The sequence below is a fragment of the Empidonax traillii genome, unplaced genomic scaffold (genome assembly GCF_003031625.1).
Source record: "Empidonax traillii isolate 1590-97213 ecotype Southwest subspecies unplaced genomic scaffold, ASM303162v1 scaffold436:size495813, whole genome shotgun sequence".
In the NCBI taxonomy this organism is placed as follows: Eukaryota; Metazoa; Chordata; class Aves; order Passeriformes; family Tyrannidae; genus Empidonax; species Empidonax traillii.
In genome coordinates, this window is record NW_020955629.1 from 321,189 (window position 1) to 332,446 (window position 11,258).

The following is an 11,258-nucleotide window of genomic DNA, read 5'->3' on the forward strand; positions in this document are numbered from 1 at the left end:
ACCAGAGTTATGCAAGAGGGGGACACCGAAATCCTACTCATCAGTGACAGTCAGCTAAACATTTAATGGGCTTCTTCAATGACAGCATAAAAAGCCAAGAAGTAGTCTCAATGCATGTTAGGGTACTTTCTAACATTATTAAAATACTTCCATTTAAAATGTGCTTGCATAAAGTAAGTGAATCTCATTAAAATATATCTAGGGATATAGATCCATTTCAGCTGTGTTACGCAACTATGGTTTGGGGGAAGCTCTGAGACTTCCTGTTTAGTTTCAGTACACTTACGAGACTAGAAAAAAAATTACCCACTCCTTATATATGGGTTGGGCAGACTTATCTAGCACTGCCAGCAGCCACAAAGCCTGCCTTCCTCTGACCCTGTAAGTCAGTCAGGGTGCCGCCATGCACTCCATGTGTTTACAACAAACACCTTGCAGTGTGGCTCCCCAGTTACGTCTTTGTGACACTTCTCCTTTGCCTTTGGCTTCCAGCATCAGGATACTGCCTCAGTAAGAATCAGGTACCCCGATCAGTGGTATCATGATATTGAGTATCCTCACTTGTAAGAAAGCTCCAATTACCAGGCCTGAAAGATTAAGTGATTTATTCATACCACCAACAGCAATGCCTGTGATAGCTGACCACAAGTTTGCAGGCATGTCAGGCACACAAAGTTTGGCAACAACTGAACACCTTTGAGTTGTTCAGCTCAAGCCTACAGGACTGCTTGAAAGAGTTTTCAATATCTCCAGCGCTAAAGTCTCTTTTAATGAATAATTTAGATAGGTTACGCAGGAATTCTTAATACAGCAGTTTAAAGGCAGTAGTTATATGAAAGCGAAGCTTTCTGAAGTCACGGAAAAACCACTAGACCTTTGATAGAAAATAAGTAACAGTCTTATCAATGGAATACTAGATAACATCATTCCAAGCCAAAATGAGGCAGAAGTTAGTCACTCCTTATTGCACAAACACATTATATAAATGCAAATTAAATACCCAAAAAAGAGTGATCAACACCAGATGTATCCTCAGACTCCTGACCATTTTCCAGATGTGGTGAATCAAGGGAGATAGAAGAAAAAAAACAATCTACAGGATAAAACTAGTTCACAGAAATCATGTAATATCACCCCAAGTTTTCTTTAGTAGAAAGATGACTAGATGATGGGTTTTTACATTTCTTACTGAATTCTTGTTCTATTAGACTGCAAGAGCTGAAGCCACAATTAATAGCATAAAGAACCATAACTTTCTTTAAACCTCGATAAATGCTAGACTGTACTAAACCCACTTGATGCAGAAGCTGGCACATCTTCAATCAGTAAAGGCATATTGAAAAGTGATCAAACTACCTGATTTACACGAAATATCAATGAATCACATTCCAACTACTTTAACTGTTGTTAACCGATAAACAGATACCCCTGAAGTTGGGACATTAGTCTACCTGGCCTTTGTATTCAATTCTTGCTCTACCAATAAATTGCCCTGTGTTCAACTCTGATGAGTCACTAAGTTTCTTTAGGTCTCATTCACGTCTTTGAAGCAAGTGACAACAGATCTCCTGATGTGGTGTCAAGGGAACACAATGCACCACATGATTAAGATTCCCTCAGGCAGTAGCAGGGGGCAGTGAGGGAACAACTCTGTTCTTCACAACTTTGTTAACTGTGGCCAAACATACATTATCATGGTAAGCATGGATTAAGGAAGTCAAAACGCCTCCACAGGGACTCACCGCTGGCTCCACATCAACAATGCAAGAACAAAAGTTAAGGAATATCTGCACATTTCTGAGCCTTCCCACTGGCACTTCACCTGTTTACATTAGAGGGCTGTTTGGTAGAGGGTGCTTGGGGAAGAGATACAATAAGCCCTTTCTGTAGCACTAAGAGCTACACATGGTGGGCTGTAAGCAGCTCACTGGTCCTTTTCCTTTCAGGCTCTAATTATTCCTTCATTAGCAGAAACCCTTTACATAGAGAGCTAGTGACAATCTTATTAACGAGACAGCCTTTTTACGAAGAGATAGTCATTGCTTATTTATGTTTGACCATTTTTGTGCAATCCCCTAAAGAACAGGCATTTTCCGTGCTACAGCTTTCCAGTGGCCTTTAAAGGCAAGGAATGTTCATGCAACCAGTTAGGTTGAATATTAAAATTTTAAATTGCACATGGAGAGCTGAATGGGTAAGCTAGCTTGCTAAAGCTGTGGGGACTGAGCCTATTTGGATAACCTTTTTTTTTTTTTTTTCCCCTTCAGTATTACTTCTGCTGAGAAGAGTCATCATAAAACAGTCAGACACAGATTTCATCTTGCATACTCCAAGTATTGAGTGAAGCAAGAATATTCCCTCTTATCAGAAAAGGAGGGTTTATGAGAACTCTATTTCGCTATCCTTTCTTTTCAGAAAAAGCCCTATTTTTGCCTATTTACAACCCAAATTTCCCATGAATTGGGTCCGGCACAGCACTACAATACGAATTTCAGTAACTACTCCCAGGCTGTAGAATAGGATTACAAGAAAAAGCAGGCTGTGAAACCCCAGAACGTACAAAAGCACATGGGATCCCAAGAATCCCAACAGGGAAATTAATTGTGTTACATGGTACATTCTGAAGTTTACAAAAAAAGAGCAGTAAGATTACCTGGAAATAAATAGGCACAAGTCCCTGAAATTTAAGTGTTGAAACATTAAGTTCCAAAGTTTTAAACCACACATGCTGATATCTCACTTTATTTCAATTCTTCAGAACGAGTATATTTGCAGTAGTCTCTATGATCTCCAAAGAATGAGACATATCAGGCTTATACAATGCTTATAAAGATCTGCAAGCTTTCCAGAGGCAACTGGTTGTTAATTCTTTCTGGATTTCCAGGGCCTTATGTATATTCAACTATGGAAATGTTTCTGTTCCTTACAAAAGAGCTCATTGATTCTCTAAGCACAAGGGAATAGACCAGCATGCTAATTGAAAATGCTTTTAAATTTTTTTTTATTGTATTAGCATTCTGTTTTGGTTCCTTGTTGCAAAGGATGAGTACATCTTTCTAAAGAGGGGAAACGTTCACACTTAAAGCAGTGACCTAATTCAGTATGCACTTGGCTTCATGCCAGACTGTATGGACATTCCTTGTGTGAGCACGCTTTACTTTAGACATGTCCTTTTCGCTCAGCATGCCCTAGATGGTCATTGTTTAGCTGCTTATGAAATTCCAGCTGATAGTTATTTTATTGTTCATAATTTCACCCAGATGCCACAGCTATTCACTGTCTTAAGCCTCCTCCACACACACACATTCTTCTCTTCTTGGCAAGTTATACAATGAAAACATAAGGTCTAATCTCATCCCTTGAATATTCCCTTCTTATTCTGAAGAACAGTGTCACTGAAAGCAGAATAGCTTAAGAATGTTGGAGAAACACAGTACACAGTTATTTTCTTACTTGCTGAAACCAACACAAAGCAAGCTGGGGGTCTGCTCTCACAGACAATTTTTGCATAAACCCTAGGGTAAGAAACCTCAAACCGTACCTTAAATACAGAGACACATCATCTCTGCTTTGACAGTCTGCTGAGATGTAGCCTGAGACAAAGAAGTTTTTTCAAGGTTTTATCATACAGTTCTAGTCAAACAAGTACCAAAGTCAGATTTTTGAGCTGTTGGGAGGAAAAGCAAAGAGAAAAATACATCCACAAGACGAATTAAGGGCCAAAGTTCTCACTTTCCATAGAGAACTACTCTTTACTCTAGAATTTCACCCTCACTGGACTGTCTATAAAAAACATCTTTTTATCACAATTCTGCCATCTGATTTACTTCCAACTTCAGCTCTGCCTCACAAGCACACGTACACAGACATGCACTTCTGGATAGGAGAAAAGTTGAAATCCACTATTCATTTATATACGGATTACGATAACCTACATTCAACAAAACTGGCAGGAAAATGAAAATAATCACAAAATATTTTAGACCTTACCAGTTTAATATTAAATTCTGAAGAATTTTAATTTTGTAATTATAGACATTGCAAACCACTGCCCACAGTATACCAATCACATCAAGCACAAGCAGCAGCTTATTTCCAACCTTTTCAAAGTTCAGAACACATCACAGTGTTCCAACTTATCACAACATGCCAGTTTAGTTGGTAAGCACTGGACTTCAGCTTTGCTACTCACATTACCTGTCTGACACTAAAGTGAACTTTTCTTGCAGCTACCTCTTATGATTTTCATCAATTTCCTCATGTCCTCTGTACCTTCCCAGCAATCCCATTCTGTAGCACAGTACCTTGGCATGCTCGCATAGCCAATACTGTGTAGGACGAAACATGCCAGAGCACACGTCAGCACTCCTCAACAGGTCAGAGCAGCTTCTGCAGAAAGTTATTCTTCCAGGCACTACAGATCTAAACCACAGTTAAACCAAGAGTTAAATAATATTTAACCAAGAGTTGAATAATACCCAAAACAATGAGACACCTGTCTTGGGAGACGAGGAGTCAGAATCAGCCCTCCATCACATCTTGCTCAACCCCCAACTCTGTGATTCTTAGTTCTTGTAAGCTTATCAGCTCCACTTGTTGATGAAAACGAAAAATACATTCTGCACACATATGACAGTCACACAGCAGACTCCAAGCGGCATCAGAGGCAGCTGTGTTTGTCACTGCACCCAGCCTCACCTGGTTGCTCAACAGCGAACAACCCAGGTAATGCTGAGCTAGCAGGTTAGCACTGTTCCTATTCACTCACTTTGAGGCTTTTGTGTCTCCCTCTGCTTTCTTTGTTAGAAACTCCCACTGGTGAACACTGCCAAAGCCGGAGTCCCACGGGGGGGCACAGGGACAACGATGACTGCACACTGATCACTGAGCATCTCACTTCATTTTTATTTAAGGATATGGGGGAAAAAAAAATCACACAGTGATTTTGTGATAGTGTACACATTGTGAACAGCCTGTGATGAATTGTAAAGTACTCAAGTATATCAGTAATAGGTAACTTCAGATATTTGTTAAATGGGAAGAAATAAAACTTATGCCTTTGGCACAAGGATCATAGTAGTACTCACAGTAGAGCAGGAACAAGTAGTTCAGGCATGGGAACCATAGGAAAACGTTACTTCAGCGATGGGTGCAACAATCACAGAATTTATTACTCAAAAAATAATATTCCTCATGCAAATGGTTTATTTTACAAAAAGCAACATTGTGGGTTTGCCAGCAGAAATGCTGTGCTCCAAAATAAAATAAAGACCAAACCTCCACAAGTTTCCATTATCACACTGGAGACTCCAGCATACAGGGGAAGATATACAGTGTTTCTTATCTCCCTTGTTTTATGCAAGAAATCAACTCATTTTCTTTACTAGGGAGAGATTTAATCAATAATAAATCCTTCCTTTTCCAAGGACCAGATCCTGTTAATTAATTACAGCTTTTCAGGAGATGCAACTGAAGCAATACACTTTATACTAACCTTGAAAACACAGAAATACAAAAAAGAGCAGGATTTAATTCTAAGAGTGGTGTTCAATCATCCCAAAAATCAAGTCTATCTAGGCTTGGCCTATGAAGAACAATCAATCAGGTCTTGCTCTTTACAGCCTTCCCAAATCCTCTCTTGCAACTTCTGCCTCAGTTTCAGGTTCCCTGGAATGTGTTTTTACAAAAGCAACACAGACCATCAGGGCTGTGTGAAGGATCCATGTACCACATGCCCCTTCCCCACCCTATGTACCTGACCATACTGACAGAATAGGAAATAATATGGGGTTTATTGTTTCTGTTCTCAGAGAAAGCAGAGGGTGGTATCCAACAACCTAGAAGTGATGGTATTTTTGGCGGTGACAGTCATGCTGTCATCCTCAAATGAAGGAAACATTAACTGTACTGAAACGGTTTAAATGCAATTCTTCAATAATCTACTGTGAAACAAGAAAAAAAATGACCTTTTCTTGAAGCAGTTTTATCTCCTATACGTGAGAAAAGCAAGCAAGTTATCGCTTGTTTTGGCATTTGTTGTTCCTAAACAAAACTAAAACCATTACATAGTTAAGTGGACAAACGAAAGAACAGCCTTATTCACATTATTTACTTTATACCTAATCCAAAGTAAGCCATGAGCTTATGAATAGGAGCCCTGCTTTGGCTTGAGTGAGGCCAGAGCAAGTCCATTTGTCTGGAAACTGCTGAATTAAAATTGGAACTTGAAACTTGAACAGCTACACTTGAACCAAGCTGGCCAGTATTATCCCATCTCAGATAAGACCAGGAAATAAAAGTCAACTCACAGTCACTTTACTGTTTGTATGAAGAGAGGCATCTTCTTGGCAAGAAAAGCTAGGTAAAATGTCCTAGGAAGGACCAGCTGAAGGAGTTCTGTTTGCTCGCTTGCTTGTTTTAAAATCACTACTGAATAGCTATCATGAAAGGCTCACTACATTCAGCTTCCAGATAAATATTTTTCCTATTTTGCACACGTTTTCCTACAGTTCTTTAGCTTGTGGGTTTCTGCATTGCTGTAGGTGCTATTCCTCTTTTTAAATTTGGCAAGAAAACCACAAACTCCAAGTTTGGTGAAGCATGTTTTCTTCCCCTTATTGAAAGGGAATTGAAGGAATAGAAGTATTATATGACTACGCTTATTGTGCCTACTCTGTTGGTTGCTAAAGTTCAACCTAGAACTGGGAACAGAAGTACAAGCAGCTACTTCAGTACAATTATCAGGGAAGCTCTTTCTCCTATTATTCCTCACATCTTGTAAGTAACACTGTTTTTCACATAAGCATTAGGTAAGAACCCAGCCAACTTTTACCACATGCTTTGTTAAACCCTTATTAACAACACAGTCTCCACGAGGGAAAGCGTAAATTATAGGGGCAACTAACAAGGCAGCGAGGTGGTTCCCAGTCCAGGGCACACCATCTGAGCAACCGCACCCCGCTGATGGCAGCACTCAGGTCTGTTCACTGAGGGGTGGCAGAACCTCCAAACACCACGTGTAACACTGCACACCCAACCCAGGGCAAAGCGTGTGCTGTGGAGGACAGCTTAAGCAAGACTAAACCCCAGTTCTTACAGCAACTGTCGCTTATCTTCAAGGATGCACAGTAAACTCCATTAGACTACACGCTGCAAAATGTTGCTCTATCCTTTCAGTATGATAGAGCAACAGCTGCAGCAAGAGGCAGAAACTAAACTTATGATGCCCAGCAGTCTTCAGAAAGACAGTGCTGTAGGAGGGCGTTTTTGCACAGGAAAAAAGCCTGCTTTAAAGAAGGACAGAAAAAACAGTTACACTTAGAAAGTATCACCTTGAATCAAAGGGAACACAAAAAGGTGAAATATTCTTTAGACACCCAAAGTGTCTAAACACCTGAAAAGGCTCCAACTAAATATTTCCCCCATACAAGATGAGCTTGCTCCAGCAAATGCAACAGAATAAAAGGTAACTGGTAATCCTAGCTCAGGCACAGCATATCGACATTTCCACTGATGCCATGTTCTGGTCATTAAAAACAAACACTAAGAATGACCACAACTGACCACTGTGGAACTGTAAAAGGCAAAGCCAAAGAGTTGAGAATGATGTGGCTTTCTTGCAACTCCTTCACCTAAGTTCCAAATCTAAATATGTTCTCACAACCAAGTTGTCTTCTGTTTTCTCACATCTATTATCTAGTTCTCTATGTATGTCTCCATACATACTGAGATGACGTAGTTACTGTACCCTAAGCATAGTGAAAATATAAATGCCAATGTATGTGAAATCTCACATGCTGTTTTTAAAGCATAATTATTACTCAAGTTGATACATGGAGCCAGTGGAAGATTTTGCACTGTGGGAGGTAAGGATCCAGTTTCCTTATACTGTAAAGCAAATCTGAAAATGCTGTAGAGCAAAACAGATTCCCTTTGAGGTCCTTGAAGGTACCTAGCAGGTGGTTATCACATAGAGATTTCTTTTTTTTACCCTATGAAGAGACAAACCTTATCCAGAGTGTTCTTTCTAACAGTTGCCCATCTAATTAACTAATTACCTAATATTTAGAAAACTGTTAGAGGCAATCTTGTGGAGGAGTGAATTTTTTTTTCCATTTTTTGGTAATTTTCCTATGGTAACAGTGATAATGTTTTCAAGGATGTAACGATCTAGACTATGATGCGGCTTTAGCAGTTGAAGAGAAAATAGAGAGAAGTGCTCAAGTGCCTCCAACTTTCTTAAAAAGACTTTCAAACATCTATTAACATCTGATTTAAACTGAATAAAGGAAATTTCATTAGGCAACTGAGTACCACAGCAACTTTCTCACTGAAATTATGATTTATTACCAAATATTTTGGAGGAGTACCTTGGACCGGGGAATATTTGCAAAAAAACCTCTTCATGGCAAGTTCGAACAGCAGTGAAGACTCCTGAAGTGACCACTGGAAGACATTTCTGTGCATTCTGTCCAACTGGTAGTCTGGCCTGTGAGTTTTAAAACAACTAAACCCAATTTAAAATATTACTTGATACAGAAATTCTGAGAAAATGCTGCCTTGAAAAATCAATCAACCTCAAGTTATTCTTAAGTAAACTGAATCAGCTGGCTTAAGTTCTCGTGTGGTCTACAAACTGTGCTCCCTTTGCAATTCCTCAGTCCACGATCTCAGCTGGAAGGAGGAACACAACCTATAAATGTTTCTAGAATGGCTAAAAATCAGCATAGTAGTTCAGGTTCTGCTTTCAGCACAACAAATCAGCCACGAATATCACCAGACATGAAAGCTGCATGCCAAATGATTGAGAAACATCTGGTGCGTTCCAGAAGCACAGCTAAATGCACTTATGTCATCTGTAATTTTTCAATTTGACATTATAACTAAGCATTACCTTACTCTTGAAGGACTAGCAATGCCAAGTTTAAAAACAGGCAAGCCAGCAGCTTGTCAGACTATCTCTCTTGATATTTGCCTTGCACTGAAAAAGTCACAAGTATGAAAAAACAGAAACACCAAACACTCAACATTTTGCACTATCCTGCTTCCTCTCTCTTGTTTTGTTTCTCAAGTCCCTGAAGTCAGTCTTTGGACCACTTGAAACATCTTTCCTCCTCTTTTCTTAAAGGAAGAGATCAACATGGTTTGGAGGGGAGAGAAGCCAGGAGTTTCTGCAAACCTCTGCTAAGTTTTTGCAAGTTCCTTGTGCTGTTCTTTTGTTGTGCTCTTATTCCACAACTTTTTATTTTCCCTTAAATTTTTTGAATTGTTTTGCTTCACAGCAGGGACATACAGGTTGTTATCACAGACACTTGTCACAGGTGCCACATTTATCTTATGGTCCTACTGGCAGCAACTTACATTACACCATTTGAACACTGTTTTTAAGGTTTTTTTACCTTCCCCTCTTTTCCCTTCAGACAGTTGCCTTAAATCCCCATCACACTGTCACCTCTCCATCTGATAGTGGCTTAGGGCCTTAGTCAACGAAGGAATTCTGAAGACTTAAATGCAAAAAATTCAAAGTCATTGGATTATGTCTGAAACCGACAGCGGGGGGGAAGAAAAAAAAAATCCAACTTAAAGAAACATGCTTAGTAGCACTTAATGGCAGAATCTAATACAGTATTCGGGATGTCCTTTTCCAAATACTTGGGGTGGTGGAGCAAAATCTGCCCTGCAGAAACATATTGCTGGGGCACTGCTTCCAGACCATGCCAGGAAGAGAAAGGCACACCAGTCACATCAGCCTCTGTCCAGCCAGCAGCAACCCACACTCACCCTCCTACTTCACAAATTGTACATCCCTTCTGCAGAAAGATGGACTAAACTGCTATCACTCTGCAGTCTTAATTTTCACTCTACCAGAGCACTAGGAAGATGTGCACATCATCTGCTGCCCCTGTGGCTGGGAGCAATATCAACAGTGCTGACAAGTGTCATCATTTCTGACACCAGTGCTTGGGGAAACCTTTAAGAGACAGCAGAAGTCATCTGAAAGCTGTCACCCGAAACACTCTCACAGGACAGATTTTATTTCATAGAAACTTATGACTTAGCCCTCCACAAATTTCCAGAGACCTGGAATTGTGCTTAAGACTAGCATTTTATATTTTCACACTGTTTCTAAACACAAGCTCATTTACATCATTTCCTCTGCTTTAATTCAACAGGGCTCCCAACAAGCTTCAGTTGCTTCCTGTGCATTGCTGCTCAACACCTGCCCTTGCAGCAGCAACACAAACTCAACGCAGAAGAACTGTCAAAGTATTATTTCTACAGAGAAGATACTCAGATAAAAGCACCAGACACGTACACTGGAGTAGCAGGAAATCTGCCTGCTTAGCTGCCTTGCTACAATTAACTATCACATGGTAAATGTCACAGGACATACCCACAACATCTACAAACAGAATTAGCTGCAGTTCCTCTGTACAGCAGCACAGCTTTAAACTTTCACAGCTTCCCGCAACTACAAACCTGAAAGCCAGAAGCTGTCCTTCCATGTCTTTTGCAACTGGCATCTGAAAAACTATGAGGGCCCTTTTTCTGACATGATTAACTGGGAACAGTTAATACAAAAATACTCTAGATTCAAATACAACTTTTTCAGAGAACTCAGGTGTCCTATAAGTTTGGTCTTTTATGAAAGCACTGATCTGTTGTCTTGAAAAAAGGAAAATGAACAATGCGGACACACTAACCTCCTTCTATCGTTCATGTTCATTTGTCAAATACAAGAAGCAGGAATCTACATAGGAACTAAAAAAAAAAACTAAGCTGTTTAGCAATTTTACTTGGAAATGCAATAAACGCAAGTTTTGTATTTCTAAGATACTTTTAACTCTTAGGTGTTCTGCATTGTACTATTTTAACTTTGAACATGTGAGAACTAGTCTTGAGTTCAGCAAAATGAGAGGACTGTTCCTGGTGACAGACATTAGAAGTGGGTAGGCCCCATCTCCAGAGGATTTTTTCAGCCATGAAAGAATTTTACCACTGTTCTACAATTCACATATTCGTTTCCTTGAACAGAAATTCCCTACAGTATGCCAGAGAAGAGTAAAATTAATTTCCTTAGTTTTTGGGAGAACGAGAGCCAAAAGTGTCTGCCCACCCAACCCTCTCAGCACCAGTCTAGTCAACCTGACACTGCTGAGACAGCTACACCACTTCAATTCTGCACACTTGTTTAGTTGCTTGGTGTGTACTTGCATTCAAATTCCCATTCCTCTACTGACATTTTGGGTCATTTCTGG